This window comes from Urocitellus parryii, chromosome 7, assembly GCF_045843805.1.
Source record: "Urocitellus parryii isolate mUroPar1 chromosome 7, mUroPar1.hap1, whole genome shotgun sequence".
Lineage (NCBI taxonomy): Eukaryota > Metazoa > Chordata > Mammalia > Rodentia > Sciuridae > Urocitellus > Urocitellus parryii.
In genome coordinates, this window is record NC_135537.1 from 85642631 (window position 1) to 85659541 (window position 16911).

The window sequence follows — 16911 nt, forward strand, 5'->3', positions numbered from 1 at the left end:
TGGTATAAAAAAAGCTAGAAGAGAATGAAAGAAGCAGGATAGACACATAGTAAAGATTATAACTGACATATTGGTTGAAGAGATACTGGACAGTAAAGCTTTGTGACTTCCAGTGGGAAAAAAAGAGAAACATTTTGTCATAGGAGTGTTAACAATAGAAATTCTGCTACTAAGATTGTGAACATTTGTTCCTACATATATATTTATGTCATATTTTTTAAAAATCAAATAGCATTTTTATATTATACATGAAATAATAATTATTGGGATATTTGAGTATGATTCCATTTTAAATAACCAAACAAATATATCTATATTTCGTCAATGAATGTTATTTAAAATACACTAAATAGATCTCCTAGAAGATAGTTTCCATTTGATAAACAATAGTTATTAATGTATATATAGAAATATATTATAGACTCATATTATAAATGGCCAACGGATTATGAAAAAAGGTCCAATATCACCAATCATCAGAGAAAGGCAAATCAAAACCACAATGAGATATCACCTTACTCCAGTAAGAATAATTGTTATAAAAGAAAAAAAATCTAAGAAAAAAAGTGCTGGTCAGAGTGTGGAGAAAAGGGAACACATGCACACTTTTGGTAGGAGTATAAATTAATACAGCCATTAAGGAAAAACATAAGAAGTTAAAACTCCAAATACCATATGATCTGTCAATACTACTCTTGAGAATATACACAAAGGAAATGAAATCAGTATATCAAATAAACACCTGTACTCCCATGTTTAGCAACACTATTCACAATAGCCAAAAAATGTAAACAACCAAATTACTCATCAATTGATGAACAAATAAAGAAAATTCATACCATAGAAAGTTGTTTAACCATTAAAAAACAATTAAAAACAATGAAATCCTGTTATTTTCAGAATTGTAGATTATTTATGGTAAGTGAAATAAGGCAGGCACAGAAAGACAAGTACCATGTGATCTCAGTCATATGCAATATCTAACAAAAGTCATCATTTTCTATAGTAACAGTAGGGAATGGGGAGGGAGAATGTGGACAAGTAGATTAATGGTACTAAATTAGATTTAGTAGGAGTAAGATGTTTTGGTTTATTATTCTACAGTAGAATGACTATGAATAATGGTAATATATATTTCAAACAGCTGTAAGGAAGTATTTTGAATGAATTCATCATAAATAAATAATACGTTTGAAGATATAGATATATTTATTCTGTAGATTAATCAGATTTGACTCATTGTGACAAAGTAGAAGATCAGCTTTATAAAGGAAAATGTTTATTTGCCTCATGGCATAAAATGTTTCAGCTTATGATCCCTTGAGCCTGTGGCAGCATGGTAGGCCATGGCAGGAATGCATAGTGAAGGACGCTGCTCACCTTGTGGTGGTTGGGAAGCAAAGAGAAGAAGGGATTGAGGTACCAATATCCCCTTCAGGGCTACACACCCACTGACTAACTTTTTTTCCACAAGGTCCTACCTTCTAAAGGTTCCACTACCTTGAAATAGCACCACAGGATGGGAGAAAGCCTTAAACACATGAGGTCTTTGGGGGACACTAAATACAAATTGTAGAACCATGATTTAAACATTACATGATGTATTCATATGTCAACACATCACATAGTACTAGGTAAATAAACAATGTTTTCAAGTATTAGTTAAAAATAAACGAAAATAAAATGTTAAAAAGTACACATAAATAAAGAACCCTAATACTAAAAAAGCACAGTGATCACAAAAGTAGAGAAGTGATAACACTGGCATATTCAAGAACCATCTATTTAGAAAGATGCATTTGTATAAACAGAGAAAGAAAGAGACATTAAGTCAAATGAATGAAAGAACTTTACTTTGGTTGTTTTGTCTTATGCTATAACAAAACTGAACCTTGACTTATTTATAAAAATTGGTGGTAGAATTTGAATCTTGAGAGTTTATTCAATGATGAGAATTTTTTAAGCAAGATATTGAGAACACATGAGTCTTAGAAAACATGAGAGATACCACTGATTAATATAATATAAAGTTTAAGATTTAGATTTGATATTAACAAGTGGACAACACTCTATAGAAGAAAACAGCCATCACAAATCCTTTAGATATAAGATTCGGCACAAAAATATTCAAAACATGACTTATAATGTTAATTTCTTACAGTGACGAGGAACTGCTTATTAGAAGTGAATATATTGATTTCCGTATATTGAACCAACCTTGCATACCAGGGATGAATCCTACTTGATCATGGTGTATAATTTTTTTGATATGTATTTGAATCCGATTCTCCAGAATTTTATTGAGGATTTTTGCATCAAGGTTCATTAGAGATATTGGTCTGTAGTTTTCTTTCTTTGAAGTGTCTTTGTCTGGTGTCGGAATCAGGGTGATGTTGGCCTCGTAGAATGAATTTGGAAGTTCTCCCTCTTTTTCTATTTCCTGAAATAGCTTGAAAAGTATTGGTGTTAGTTCCTCTTTAAAGGTTTTGTAAAACTCTGCTGTATACCCATCCGGTCCTGGGCTTTTCTTAGTTGGTAGTCTTTTGATGGTTTCTTCTATTTCCTCTATTGTTATTGGTCTGTTTAGGTTGTCTATATCCTCCTGGCTCAATCTGGGCAGATCATAAGACTCAAGGAATTTATCTATGCCTTCACTATCTTCTATTTTATTGGAGTATAAGGATTCAAAGTACTTTCTTATTATCTTCTGTATTTCTGAAGTGTCTGTTGTGATATTGCCTTTTTCATCCCGTATGCTAGTCATTTGGGTTCTCTCTCTTCTTCTCTTCGTTAGCATGGCTAAGGGTCTGTCAATTTTATTTATTTTTTCAAAGAACCAGCTTTTAGTTTTGTCAATTTTTTCAATTGTTTCTTTTGTTTCAATTTCATTAATTTCAGCTCTGATTTTAATTATTTCTTGCCTTCTACTTCTTTTGCTGTTGTTTTGCTCTTCTTTTTCTAGGATTTTGAGATGAAGTATGAGATCATTTATTTGTTGGTTTTTTCTTTTTTTGAGGAATGAACTCCAAGCAATGAATTTTCCTCTTAGAACTGCTTTCAATGTGTCCCATAGATTCCGATATGTTGTGTCTGTGTTTTCATTTAACTCTAGGACAGGGTAGGGACGAAGAGCTTGAGAAGAAGATTTACATTAAACAGGGATGAGAGGTGGGAGGGAAAGGGAGTGAGAAGGGAAATTGCATGTAAATGGAAGGCGATCCTCAGGGATATACAAAATGTCATACAAGAGGAAAGGAGGGGTAAGACAAGATAATACAAATGGAAGAAATGATTTACAGTAGAAGGGGTAGAGAGAGAAAAGGGGAGGGGAGGGGAGGGGAGGGGAGGGGAGGGGGGGTAGAGAGAGAAAAGGGGAGGGGAGGGGAGGGGAGGGGAGGGGAGGGGGGATAGTAGAGAATAGGACAGACATCAGAATACATCAGACACTAGAAAGGCAATATGTCAATCAATGGAAGGGAAACTGATGTGATACAGCAATTTGTATACGGGGTAAAAGGGGGAGTTCATAATCCACGTGAATCAAACCGTGTAATATGATGTATTAAGAACTATGTAATGTTATGAACGACCAATAAAAAAAAAAAAAGAAGTGAATATAGATACTCCTTGAATTTGCACTGTATTTCCTTGTGATTAGTTATTTACAAGTTAAAATTATATTGTTTAATATTATTTCCCATGGAAAATGTGAAAAATATTATTCCTTTCGCAATCCAAGATATGTGATTATCTGAACACATAATATTTAATAAATAAGTGGTTTTGCAATGTATATTATGAATATTTGTAGTAGTAAGTAAATGATTAGATAGGAAGTTCAAGTATCAGTGTGGCTTCTTGAACCCAATGTCAATACAGTAAGCCCTTCCAGAATATATGGGTCTAAGTGTTGTGAAGTAAATAAGAAAGAATCCACACATGACTCTAGGTTTAAAGGCCAAACAGAAAAGAAATAAATATTGTTGGACCAATATTTTCATAAAATAAAATCTACAGAAACAAGATAATAGAAAATGGAATATTTACATAAATCATTATAGAGCAAGTTGTGCTTTATTACTTTGATTTGTTACTATAAATGTACACAGTGAAAGTGATGTCTGAAGGAACCCCAAAAGGGTGTTGCTTTCCCCTTAATGGTTTGGAGCTGTGAGGAAAGAGAAAGGCAACCAATGTTGGGATGGAAAATACTGATTTTTTTTTCCTTTTTCATGTTTTGCACTAACACCAGCCTGTTTTACAGAGTTCACAATAGGCATAGACCACACCAATAATCACTTGAGTCTGTCTTCAGATTAGGACCAGAAACAATGTGCTATTCTGAATCTCCTAAAGTCCAGGGTTACAACTTCGGCATGTTACAAAAGGAGGAGAATGTAAGTAGAAAACAAGTTGAGAATTTCAGAAAAACAACCAAGACAGGACTGTGATACGGGAGCTGAAGGGTATTTTATTCACATTAATACAATTCTAGAATGCGCTATAAATCTTCAAGCTTACATTTTGTGAAATTTGCCCTTATTTTTATCTGAATATTATAAAATAAAAGGCTACTTTCAACAAATTCATGGAATTTAGAATAGCTTCCTTAGGGTTATTTTTCCATGCATCTTTGGGAATGGATAATTTTTGGAAAAAGTAACTTTATTGTTGTTTTGAGAAAGTAAAACAAAGAACATATTTTGTTCTCCATCTGACCTCACTTTAACTGAGAGTATTGTTGATTTAATAGCTAGTCTTTTTTTCTAAATTCAGTACTGTGTTATATTTTTCTATATATTTTGGGTAACCCATGTTAATTTAAATTCCTGCTTACATAAGTGGTTTCACAAGTCCATAGGTATATTTGGATGAGCACTGTGTGGATCTTTTTAATTAGAATTTTCGCTAAGTTGAGCAGGAAGTGCATTTCCTCTGATATGCATGTGTAATTTCCATTAAAGTGAGCAAGCATAACTAAGGGCAATGATTTCCCCTTTGAACACTTTAAATTCTATGCACTCCAGATGCTATAGAGACTCCAATGACTATTCTCTTATTCAAACTGTTGACTTGTCATGGCAATATAATTCCTTATGAAATCACTTTTGTTTGTTTAAATGAAGTTTTAGACCCCTCCAAAGTCATATAAGTCTTGGTTATGGAGGTGTTAACTTTTCAGTGATGGAAGAAATATTTGCTAAGTGAAATGAAAATATTTGTCAAGGCCATCATGCTTCTAGTTTGATACTTCTGGACAGGATGCTTATACTAGCTGGCAGAAAGATATGAACATCCCTGCAGATTAACATGCAAATTTTATTGCTGAAAACAGCAATACACAGAACGGCCATAGAGCTTTTCAGCTTTCTGACAGCAGCTTGCAGACCAGTACACTGAATCACTCAATATCTTTAAGTGTGTATCCGATTCGGGAGCTCTAATAAACATCTGCTCACACTGTACCTCTGCCAAGCTCTAGTTTTAAGAATATACAGGCTTCAACATTAAATAACTGTTGTGCTAAACACTTTCTCTGGAGTAAATTGTGATTGAATACGGTCTTAATTAAAATAAAATTAAAGAGTGTGGTCAAAGTAAAGGTGATAAAAAGAATCGAATAGAGACGTTAGGCTTTTACACCTATATATCGGCTCTATAAAAAGTCACAATTTGAATTCCACTTTTGTGAAATGAGAATAATCCATGCAAAAATTGAATAATTAAATTCTGCAATGGAAACAAGAGATTAATGGGTTTATTCAACAATCACTCATTAAATGATACTTAGGCATCAGGCAACTGCTAGTTGAGAGGATATGAAGAAAAAGTTAAAAATATGGCCTTTCAAACATGGATAAGGATGGAGAAAACCCCTCAAACGATAATTCCAGTTAAACATTATTTTAAGAAATCCTTTGTTGTTTTAGCACATTCTATGCACATGATTGACTTCCCCAACCCCCTTCTTAACAAAGAAAATCCACTTTTCCCACAAAGGAAGAAAATTGATTTTAGTTTGGCCTTCAATGACATGCTTACAAAGAAAGGGGACTGTAGTACATGACCACAAAATCTACCGCTGTCATCATTTTATAATGACCATCTGTGTCTTGGAAAACAGACATAAAGAATACGAAGCCTGATCTTGGTCAAGATGAAAATTTGGTCAAAATGAAAATTTGGTTAGGTATGTCTTTCTAGGCTTAATGCTGACTCCCCAAAGAATAAACACTGGTCACTCAGAGGGGTATTTAAGTTTAGTTAGATAACCATTAAATAATTTAGTGAAAAATATTGCTAGAAGAGATACTAAGTCTCATTCTTCTCAATTCCTCCAATTAAATATTTATACAGTGACTTTAGTTTCAACTATATAAAATAACTTGTTGCTTGCCCCCATGTACTTCAAATGCGATATTTTATATTTTCCCATGCATTTTAATACATTTGCTTATTCTTGAATCTTGCACAGTACATTAAAAATTGAGGCATATGCTAATAGTAAAATATTTTACATTGAAATTGCTCATATTAGCCAAAATAAATCTAGGATATGATACAATTCATAATATAATTTAATATGGCTAGCAAACTACAATTATGAATCCATGTGTGAAGAAAATCTATTATATATTTTAAATTCAGTGAAATGTTTAGGAAGTTTTATTGTTATTTATTTTTATGAGTTATTCGAGACTCTGTTTCACTTCATCATGAATAACCTAAAAGTAATCGCATTTGCCTTATATTTAATTTAATCATGTATGCTTTCATCTTGTTCCTTTCTCTTCTATTATCTCTGATTTTCATAGCAGATATTAACAATATTTTACACAGAGTAAGTAAGTGTTCTTAGTGCACGTCTTACATTTCCTTACAATGTTCTTGTTACTAATATTTTCTTATTAAATGAATACTGATTATAAATAAATGTGAAATGTGTTATATTTTATAAACCCGTTTACAGTTTACATGTAACTTAAATTACTCTCTGTGGTGAATAATCTTTAAAAAGGCTGAAAAACAAACATTAATGCTATGATAGTTTTGTATCTAAGAACATATTCTTCCCCTTGGCGGTGGCTTGAAGTACTATGAATGATGCAAGAGTTAGTTATTTACCTTCAATCTGAATGGAGAAAACAAAATGATAGAATTATCACAAAATGATGTTGATTTAATATTTTCTCTGTGAGTGAGCTCAAATATGAAAAGTTAAGAAATGTCATCCTTATGCATTAAAATCAATAGTAAAACAAACTATGCATGGATATATTACTTGGTGGCAATGCAGCTCTACTCTCTTAATGACTTTTATAATTAAACCGTGGAATAAAGGGAGTGACTTGCCAGCAAGTGGCCATGCATGTCAATGAGAGCTGGGCTCACTGCCACTGGCCAAAATTTTGGGAGAAAAAGACCTCAGAAATAGGCACTCTTCTGCAGATCCCTCTGTGAAGAAAAACTTTCTAAACATCAAGGATTAAAAAAATAAGGTAGGAAAATTTTAACAACTTGAACATTCACATATGTTTGGTATTTTAAAATGGTTATGCGAGGACTAAGTGTCTTCTTCTTTCGGCTAATGACATGTTCTTATGAAGCCAAAACTTTTAGGTCTATTTAAATCCAGAAGTTGGAGAGCACACTAACACATGTGGACTTGTACACATACACTTCAATTCAGGTTGCATGGCTTCGTTTAATATTTTTCTTCTTTTTATGTTTTATTGATGATTTTTAACAGCTTTGGTGTTCTCTTTCATCCAATTGATCTGATTGAAAAAAGAACTAAAGCCAAGTGTATGATTACTCAGTCATTTGTAGTTCCAAAGCCATCAAAATAAGCCTGATCACATGCCTGCAACTGTAACTATAATCACACAGTTGTTATAAGTCATCGACAGGGAATAATGAACACATGGCTGATATGCTGTGAATACTAATTCTGCCACTTTGTCTTAGGGATCTAGAGCTGTTCATTTTGTCTGGCAAAGATTCTCTTACAAAATTCTGTGGTGATAATATTCTATTTGAAACTCCGTGTTATAATATTGAGGACATGAAATGTATACTACATTTTAAATTGTATATGAGGGAGAGATAACATCATGACATTTTATCATAATTTAGATCTAGTTATTAAATTATGGGCACATTATATTATTTACCTAATGAAAATAGTCTACATCTGAATTGGGAAAACAAGATAAACATAAGTGTAAAAGACATATTCATGTCTTTTTAAAAACATAGTACAGACAAATAATTTGTTCAAAAGATACTAAATAGTTAACTGGGTGATGGTATATGTAATTATTTTTTTTTTTAATCAGGCCAGCCCTCTACTTCAACCCCCCTCCCATCCATGAATTTGTGGAGTGGACCTCAAAAGGCAACTTGTTTGGTCTGACTTTATTGATTTCTTCCTCCTTCCATTGCTTTCCCTGGGACAGTCCCCAGCCCCTTCCCCAGGCAAACTCCTCAATGGGGCGGGATCCCTCAGCACTGCCCCTCTCCCTATGAAGAGCAACTTGGGGAGGAGGCCAATTTACCAAGGTGGGGGGTGCTCTTTTACCATCAGAGCTTATGAACAAAAAGCAAAGAAAAACTGAAGAAACTCCAAAAGTGGACAAAAGGGAAAGGCTGGTGGCTGGTATTGAAGATTTCATCAATTAAGGGGTCACTCCAACTTAGGGGGCCCTAGGAGGGAAACAGGAAGGAGGTGATTTGCCCCCCTTTCCCTATTACAGATCCGGTGGTGATAAGAAGGCTTGCGAAGGCCGGTAGGGAGTGAAGGTTAAAGGCCTGGGCCATGGGGGTGGGGATGCCCCCAGGGCGCTGCCAATCACCTTCCCACCCCTACCACAGCCCCCACACCCCCAGGCTAGCCCTCCAACGCAGAAACAACCGGTTTGTCCATCACCAAGGTCTCCCCCACCATCCCCCCCTTTTTTTTCCCAGTCCAGAGCCAGCCTCCTCCTCTCCCCCCTGGGGTGTGAAGGCCCTGCCCCAGAGAGCCCAGGAGGAGGAGGGATTGGAATCTGTGTCATTCAGCCTTAAGGGGTCAAGCCTTCTCCCGACTCCAGCCCTTGGTTCCTCTGCAAAGATGAGTTGGAGGGAACCTCACCCCGACCTCTTAGGTGCTTAAAGCTCACTATCATTTGAGGTCTCTCTGCCCACAGCCCAAGAAACCTAAAGGAAGGGAACAGGCAAATGTGGGAAATGAGGCGGTCTCCTCAAGCCCGCAGTTTGGCAGTAGCCCCAATTTCCCAAACTTGGCAGAACAGATCCCAGGCTTAGAGCTCTTCCAGGTTGACCCCCCAGAATTTGAGGCTAGGGGGCTCAGGAACGGCGGGTCCCCCTATCTGCCACCTCCATAAGGGGTGGGCAGGCAGGGGCTTAGAGTCTCCTTGTAGGCGAAGCGAAGATGCAGGCCCTAAGTCTCCGTCCTCCCCCACCACCAGGGCCGCAGGGCAGGGAAAGGCGTCCAGAAGGCTGAAGGTGCTGTTGGTGGGGAGTGTCGGTGCAGGGCGACTGGGCTGCGCGCTGCGCTGGGGCGGAGGTGGCCGCAGGCGTTTCTTGGCTGCTCCCCGGACCGACCCTTTCGCTGGCGGCCGCTCGGGACCCCGGCGCAAACTCGGAGTGTCCAGAGCGAAGCCCTTTGCATAACACCAAAGTTTCGACCCGCGGATCAGACGATGGAAATCTTCCTGGCGGAGATTGACCGGCGGGGCCGGAGCTGCGCTGGCCATCGAGGGACTAACAGCTGATGCCTCGGGGCCGCCAGCAGGGGGTTTCCATCCACTGCAGCCTCCTGGCCTTGCAGGGATGGCTCGGGAGCCGCCCCGGGACATGCGGGCTCGGTGGAGAGGCCCGCAGGTGGCGGCGGAGCCCAGGAGCCAGGATCCTGAGGCGGGCAGGCGGCTGGATCAGGCTGGGACTCGAGACCCTGGTCTGGCCCAGGCGGAGCCGAGGAGGAGCTGGTCGAAGATTCCCGAGGACGCCGGGGCTCCGGGCAGCGGCCCAGCCCCCGGAGGTGCGTCGGAGCGAGCGCCCGAAGTGCGGGAAGCTGCCGCCTCCCTCTTCCTCCTCTCTGCCGCCCGGTGTACCGCGACACCGGCATCCTCGCCCGCCGGGTATTTTGGATCACTGAACTGCCCGGCCTGTGCCCCGAGGTACTTCAGACCCTCGAGGCCCAGCCGCGGGTGCACAGGGAGGCTCGAGGGCCCCGCCGCACCGGGGCCGTGGCGCAGCTCCCCAGGCCCCAGGCCCAGAGAGGACGCCCGGGGTCTGGCAAGGGCGCAGAAGGCAAGGGCACGCAAGCACAGCGGAGAGAACTCCTGTGTCCCCCGACGCGGCTTCCGGGGTGTAGGGGAGCAGGGCGACCCTCGCGGGGACGCCGGCACTGCCAGGCGGGGAGGGGGACACAGAGTCTCCATGGAGCAGCCTGAGGGGGTGCCCACTGAGGGGGCCCTGGTCCCAGTGGCGGGATGCCCTGGCAGCCCGAAGAGCCCACGGGCGAGGGGAACATCGCCCCCCCTCGACTGGGAGGTCTGTGCTCACGGGCGCCCCGAGCCCGCTAGCCCGGCCCGCGGTGCTCTGGCTCCCTCCTCGATCTCGTCACGCGGCCCTCCCGGCGGCCGGACTCCTGGGTCCCTGCGAGTCCCAGCGCGGTCAGCCGCCCTTCCTGCCGCAGCATTCTCTGCGCAGCCGGGGCGAGAGCCCTCCCAAGTCTCCCGAAGCGCTGAGGCGGGGAAAACAAAGCGGCCAGCGGTCTCCAGAGGCGGGAAGGACCCCTGCGTGGCAACCGGTGCCTTCCGCCCGCTCGGCTTCTTTCCTGGTATATGTAATTGAAAGGATAATTACACATATATATGTAAAACAAGTATTATATATTTGTATATATGATATTCGACATTTATCAAATCCTTGCTCTGTATAGGCACTGAAGAAAGTACCTTGTATCATTTTTGTCATCAAAATGGTCTTATAACTTATGTAATAAACCCTAAGATTTCAGGGTTTGTAGAGATTTCCTTATAATGAAAAGCTTAAAAGTCTCTTTAAAAAGGTGAAATTATGAACTCTGTTGTTAAGTATAATCTGGTTATAGTACCTGAAATATTAGCCATCAAAAAGTATAAAAGATGACATCAAAAATGAAGAACATGATTTTAGGAAAAGATATGTCAACAGATTTGTGAAGCTGTCATTTAGAAAATACAGACAAGATAGATATGGCAGTTCGGTAAATGAATTCAATGTCTAGAAATTGATGAAATTTAAGAAATAAAAATTTCAGAGGGTTTTGTGCCAATTTTTTGTATTATTTAACATATGCCTGACGATGTCTGAATAACGATGTAAGAAATAATGACATATTTAGTACTTGCAAGAGACATGTGGGATGAGCACTTTTATTTTCCTTGTTCTATAATTGATGAAATCAAAGCCCAGAGCTTGACTTACCCAAGGTCATACAAAGAGTGACAGTGTTTGAATTTTCTCAGGTAGGTTACGGGGAGTTATGCCATCTTTTAAATTTGTATAGGGAAGTAAGATTCTAAACTTAATTCTATTAAGTTTCTGAGATAGTAAAATAGAGAATTATATTGCCACTGACAATATTCCCCCTGAAAAAAGTAGAAAATTAAAAAGGAAATCCAGTAGGCGGAGGTCACTGAAATAGCATGCTTTCTTTTGCATTTTTAAGAAATGAAGGATCTAGAATAATTTTCTCAAGGACACTATTAGGAAAATCGAATCGATACATAATATTCTTGTTAATTTTAAAATTTTTGACTGTAAGGATGGAGTCATTATAAGAATATTAAAAAGTCCTCAGAAGGATGGTTTTGTATTCAATATAATATTATAGTTTGGACATGCAAATTCTCCAAAAATCTCATGTTCTCAGAGGTGGGGCTTATGATACTGATTAGGTGATAATAGCTCTCACCTCATCAGGAGATTAATCCTTCTGTAGCTATATGAACTGGAAGGTGGGACTTTTGTTGGAGGAATTTGGTCTTTTGTGGGATGTCCTGGAAGGGTTTATCTTCTCTCCCACCCCTTTCTTCTCCTTTCTTTCTGCTTTTCTGCTGCAACAAATTGAGTAACTTTTTTTCCAGAACACCTTTCTCCCATGACATTTTATCTCATCTCGGGTCCAGAGCAATATAGTTGGACAGCCATGGACTGAGACCTCTGAAATTGTGAGTCCCAATGAACTTTTATCCTCTAGATTTTTCTTGTCAGGTATTTTGTCACAGCAACACAAAGTTGACTAACACATACTATTAGAAAATTGCCTCTAGTTTATATGGAATTGTTATACTTTGGTATATTACTGATGTATACATATGTCCTCTAGTTGTAAAGTGAAACTGTTATTCTGAGAGTGGTAGAAGATGAAGAAAACCCTGACAGTAAATTTTTATTAGCAAATTTTGTCATTTTGTATTATTTTTCAATTGTTGAAAGTATTATGTAATAGAGTATTAACTAAAGACCTGTGCTGCTCCCAGAGCAGGGCAAGGTTCTCATCTGTTGATAGAGAAACCCCAAGTTCAAGTCTGTATCTAAGATGCACTAATATGACTCCAGGTACTTCTCTTTAGAGTCTCAAAGTCTTCATTTTGAACATATGAATAATTTTAGAGATACTCAGATTCTTAGGTAAATGAGATAGTATATGCAAGTATACTTTATACATAACTGTGTAAACATACTTTTTTCATAGGCCTGTATTTATTGAATGACACACACCTTTAGTCAACAGAAAGATACCTGTAACAACAAGAGAGTGCTAGTGGCAGACAGACACCTTTAACAACAGGAGAAAAGAGTGTAGCATTAACAACTCATTGTGGAATGAAAAAAAAAAAAAAAACTGATCTCACTATGGCAAAGGCTCAATTATACCTGAGCTTTGCATTATTTAATACAGTATAGAGGCAGCAAAAGCTGAAACAATGGTCAAATTTAACTTTTATTTTTAAAAAGTGTCCTAATTATTTTCATATTTTATTGAGCATAAAAGTATTTAGAAATAATTTATTTCATATATTGCCCTAGCTAGCGGCAGGGTGAGGGGTTGAAAAGAAAAAGGTTTGTGTGTGTGTGTATGTATGTGTATATATATATATATATATATATACCTCTGTGCCTACAGAGTTTGTAGGTTAATCAAAATAAATAATTCTCTCAGTAATCTCATTCTTTCAATCTAGCCATTTATTTTCTTAGTTTTTAATATCATGCCACTTATTATTTTCTTGCAGCACATTTAGAATGAATTGGTCTTTGAAATCAACATTTGTCTTTTTTACTAACTTTTATCTGATTGGAAATATTTTATTATCCATCTAATCTTATATCCTATTCTGATACTTCAAACTGAGAATGTATATAATTTAAAATTCATTATAAAATATTTTAATGTCAGTATTTACAGACTTAAAACACAGTGCCTACCCAGGCAAGAATGATGTTAGAGAAATATTCTTGAAAACTACATTATCAAACATCATCAAATGGCTTGGCAAAGGTTAAGACTAACAATTACCTCTGGTTGGTGCTAAAATGGCCACTGTGCATCCTGGCATTTTATTTGTCTTATTTCAACTGAATGAGAGTTTAAGTATACAAAGCAATTACCTGAACAGATTGGGTTGGACATTGCCTCCTCATCAGAATTCAGCAGCAGTGTGGAAGAATGAAAATAAGCATAAAATGGAGAGGAAATAAAAGATTGGCACAAAAAAAGAAAAGCCATGTTTATTCTTAATTGATATGAGAAAGTAAGGGGTTGGTTCAACCTTAAATGTTTTCTCACCGCTTTTTAGGATGGCATATGATTACAACTTAATTTCTTTGAAGATTTCTAGTTATCATTTATGTAGTCTTAAAGAATCTAGTGTGGTCAGAACCGCAGCAAATGGAGGGGGCATTCCCGCACACATTTCTATGGACTTTGGTTTCTAAAAAGCATGGTTTCTGTGCTAAAATACAAAAAAAGAAAGGATGCACTTCATTTCATGATAGAATTGAATTGTACCTACCACCAAACAGCTATATTTTTATTAAAGATCTTTGCCATACTCTGTCAGGTTATTTCCAGATCTCTAGAATAAATCCATCTGAAATTAAAACAAAACATAAGTTTGTTTTCTTTTGCATTTTCTAAAACTTAGAATGATAATTATTTTACCTGTGAATTTTTGAAGAAATATGTACTGCGGTTAACTTTGCAGAATAAAAACAAACAAACAACATAGCAGACAAGTGGAGAAAGTCAGTACAGAATAAATACTCCCTAAGGGAATTTTTTTGTAGTTGTCATAAATTTCACTTATGAATGAAGAGGATATGTCACTAATTCAGAAACCTAGAAATAGTTTGTAGATAGAACATTAAATGTAGCAGAGTTAGGGGGATAACTTTAAAACTGAGTTGAATTGGGTACAGTTTTAGAATCTGAAAATGCCATTTGAATATATATACAAATCAGAGGGGGCGAAATCAACTTGAGACATGAGGTGAGGCAAGTTACTTTTTCAGGATACATATTAAAGGTATATAGCAAATAGTTGTTAGATGTACACATACAAATTCTTTGTAATATTCTCAACAATTATGTTAGTCAAGCTTTCCATTATTAAAACAAATATCTGAGAAAATCAACTTAATAGGAGAAAGAGTTCATTCTGGCTCACAATTTGGAAGCTTTTAGTCCATAATTTGTGGGCTCCATTGATTTTAGACCTGCATCAAGGCAGCATATCATGACAAGAAGTGAATGGTAGAGGAATATGTTTACTTCATGATATCCAGAAAGCAGAGAGAGGGAGAAAAAGAAGAAACAAGGGAAAGAGGAAGGGACTAGGAACCAAAATCCCCTTAAAGGACAACTCCCCAGTGATCTTTCTCCCACTTGATAGATCCCACCTTTTAATGATTATACCAATTCCCAATAGTGTCGCAGTCTAGAGGCTAAGCCTTTAACTATTTGGGGGACACTTACCCAAATTATAGCTTTAGTGGAATAAAATGCAACTGGAAATGAAGCAAATGACCATTCATATGATTGTCAAGTAAATCATGGCACCCTCTATGATGAAGCAATATGTAACTCAAAAAATAATAATACAATTCATGTGCATTTATCATAAGATGTTCTGTATAATTTATGTATATTATATAATAGGGTATCCAGTATGATCTGGAATATATTAAAGAATTAAAATAACTTAATTTAATAATTTAAAATTTAAATTTAATTTTAAAACCAAAAATTGGATTACTTATGGGAACTAATAAATGAAAATAGATGTAGAAATAAGCCTTCTAATATTTTATTGTGCTCTTTTATAAAGTTTAAAAATTCAAACATGATAAAGTATTGTGTTTCTAATAATAAAATATATATGCTAATTATGTCTATATTTCATAAAATCTAGTTTCATATATGTTTGCTCACTCAAAGAATTCAAAAGACCTTCAAGGATATATTACAGGGAATTTCTATTTTTTTGTTGTTGTTTCTGATATTATTTTGACAACAAGCACATTATTTTTTAAGAAAATTTGTTATGTATAATTTACTTATTTGAAAATTTGATTTCTGGAGAAAATATTCAACTTCTGTTTTAAATCAATTAGATTTAACAATGCACATGATGATGTACATTCAATTTACATCTGTCCTAGAAAACATTTATAATTTATAATGATTTTAATTACCACCCTAAAATCATTTTCAATAGTATAAATTATTTAGACTAATATTGTTTTAAATTTAATAGCTATTTATGAGACACATATTGGAGAATGCTATAAGTGTAATGATATTAAGAAAACATTTTACATTAAATATTTAACCAAATGGAAATGTAATTAAAATGACCATTGTACAACATGACTAGTATTCCCCTTATGTATTGAACTTTGCTCTTATACAATGTTCCTATGATTATAGTGATGAAACAATATCATTTATCAAATAGGTTCTAAATCTAAATTTATATTACATAGAAAAAGGAATGTTTAGTTTTCAAGCATTGAAAATAGCTTTAGAAAAACATTAAATTTCTAACTGACATAATAATCTTGCTTATCTCAATTATTCTTCTCATCATTATTGGAAAAATTAAGCAAACAGCTATTGACACTGCTTCAAATTTCAGTCCACGTTTTAGAGATATTGAATATATAGAATTAAAACATTTGTCAACTAATTTAGAAGACTTCTACCCAAAGTTTGCAGTGATTAGTAGTGCAGATTGGAGAATTTTGAGAGAAATTAATTTTGAAGTTTCATTTTGTTTACTTTTTAATTTTTAGCTTTTGATGACTATAGACAAGTGAACATATTTAATAAACAAATAAAAATCTTTAATTGAACCTAAAGAAAGGAAACTAGAGGCTTTGTTGACTTCAGCATGTTTGGACCACTCAAGGCAAAGTATGTTAAAAGAAAAAATGTAAAGGGATATGTAAACAAGATTTGAAATGGAACTCAAGAAAAGGACTAAGATCAGAGAAGCTGAGTTGAGGGAATCTCAGAGGGTTTTATCATGTTAATCAAAAGAGAAGTCATACTTTTCTAAGTAGTATAAAACAATGCTAAATACAGTAGTGAAATATGGATACTAAGTAAAAAATGTTTATAACTGATTGCTTTTATTCATCTTGTCTATATTATCTTTGTGAGTAATATTTGTGAAGCTCTTTCAACAGTAACTTTTACATGTTTAATACCATAGGAATGTTTAATGAACAAAGTTACAGTGATCTAACAATTGAGAATTCACATGTGATCTCCAGTCTGAGCAGACTCAATAGACATTAGATTCTAGTGGGTGTACAAAGGGAAAAAAAACAGTTAATTTCTTGGGCTAAGAA

At 36.5% G+C, this 16911-nt stretch overlaps 1 pseudogene; it reads right to left on the minus strand.

Moving 5' to 3' along the window:
* Positions 1 to 9302: 9302 nt before the first annotated feature.
* Positions 9303 to 10445, minus strand: LOC144255718 (elongin BC and Polycomb repressive complex 2-associated protein pseudogene; annotated as a pseudogene).
* Positions 10446 to 16911: the final 6466 nt, after the last annotated feature.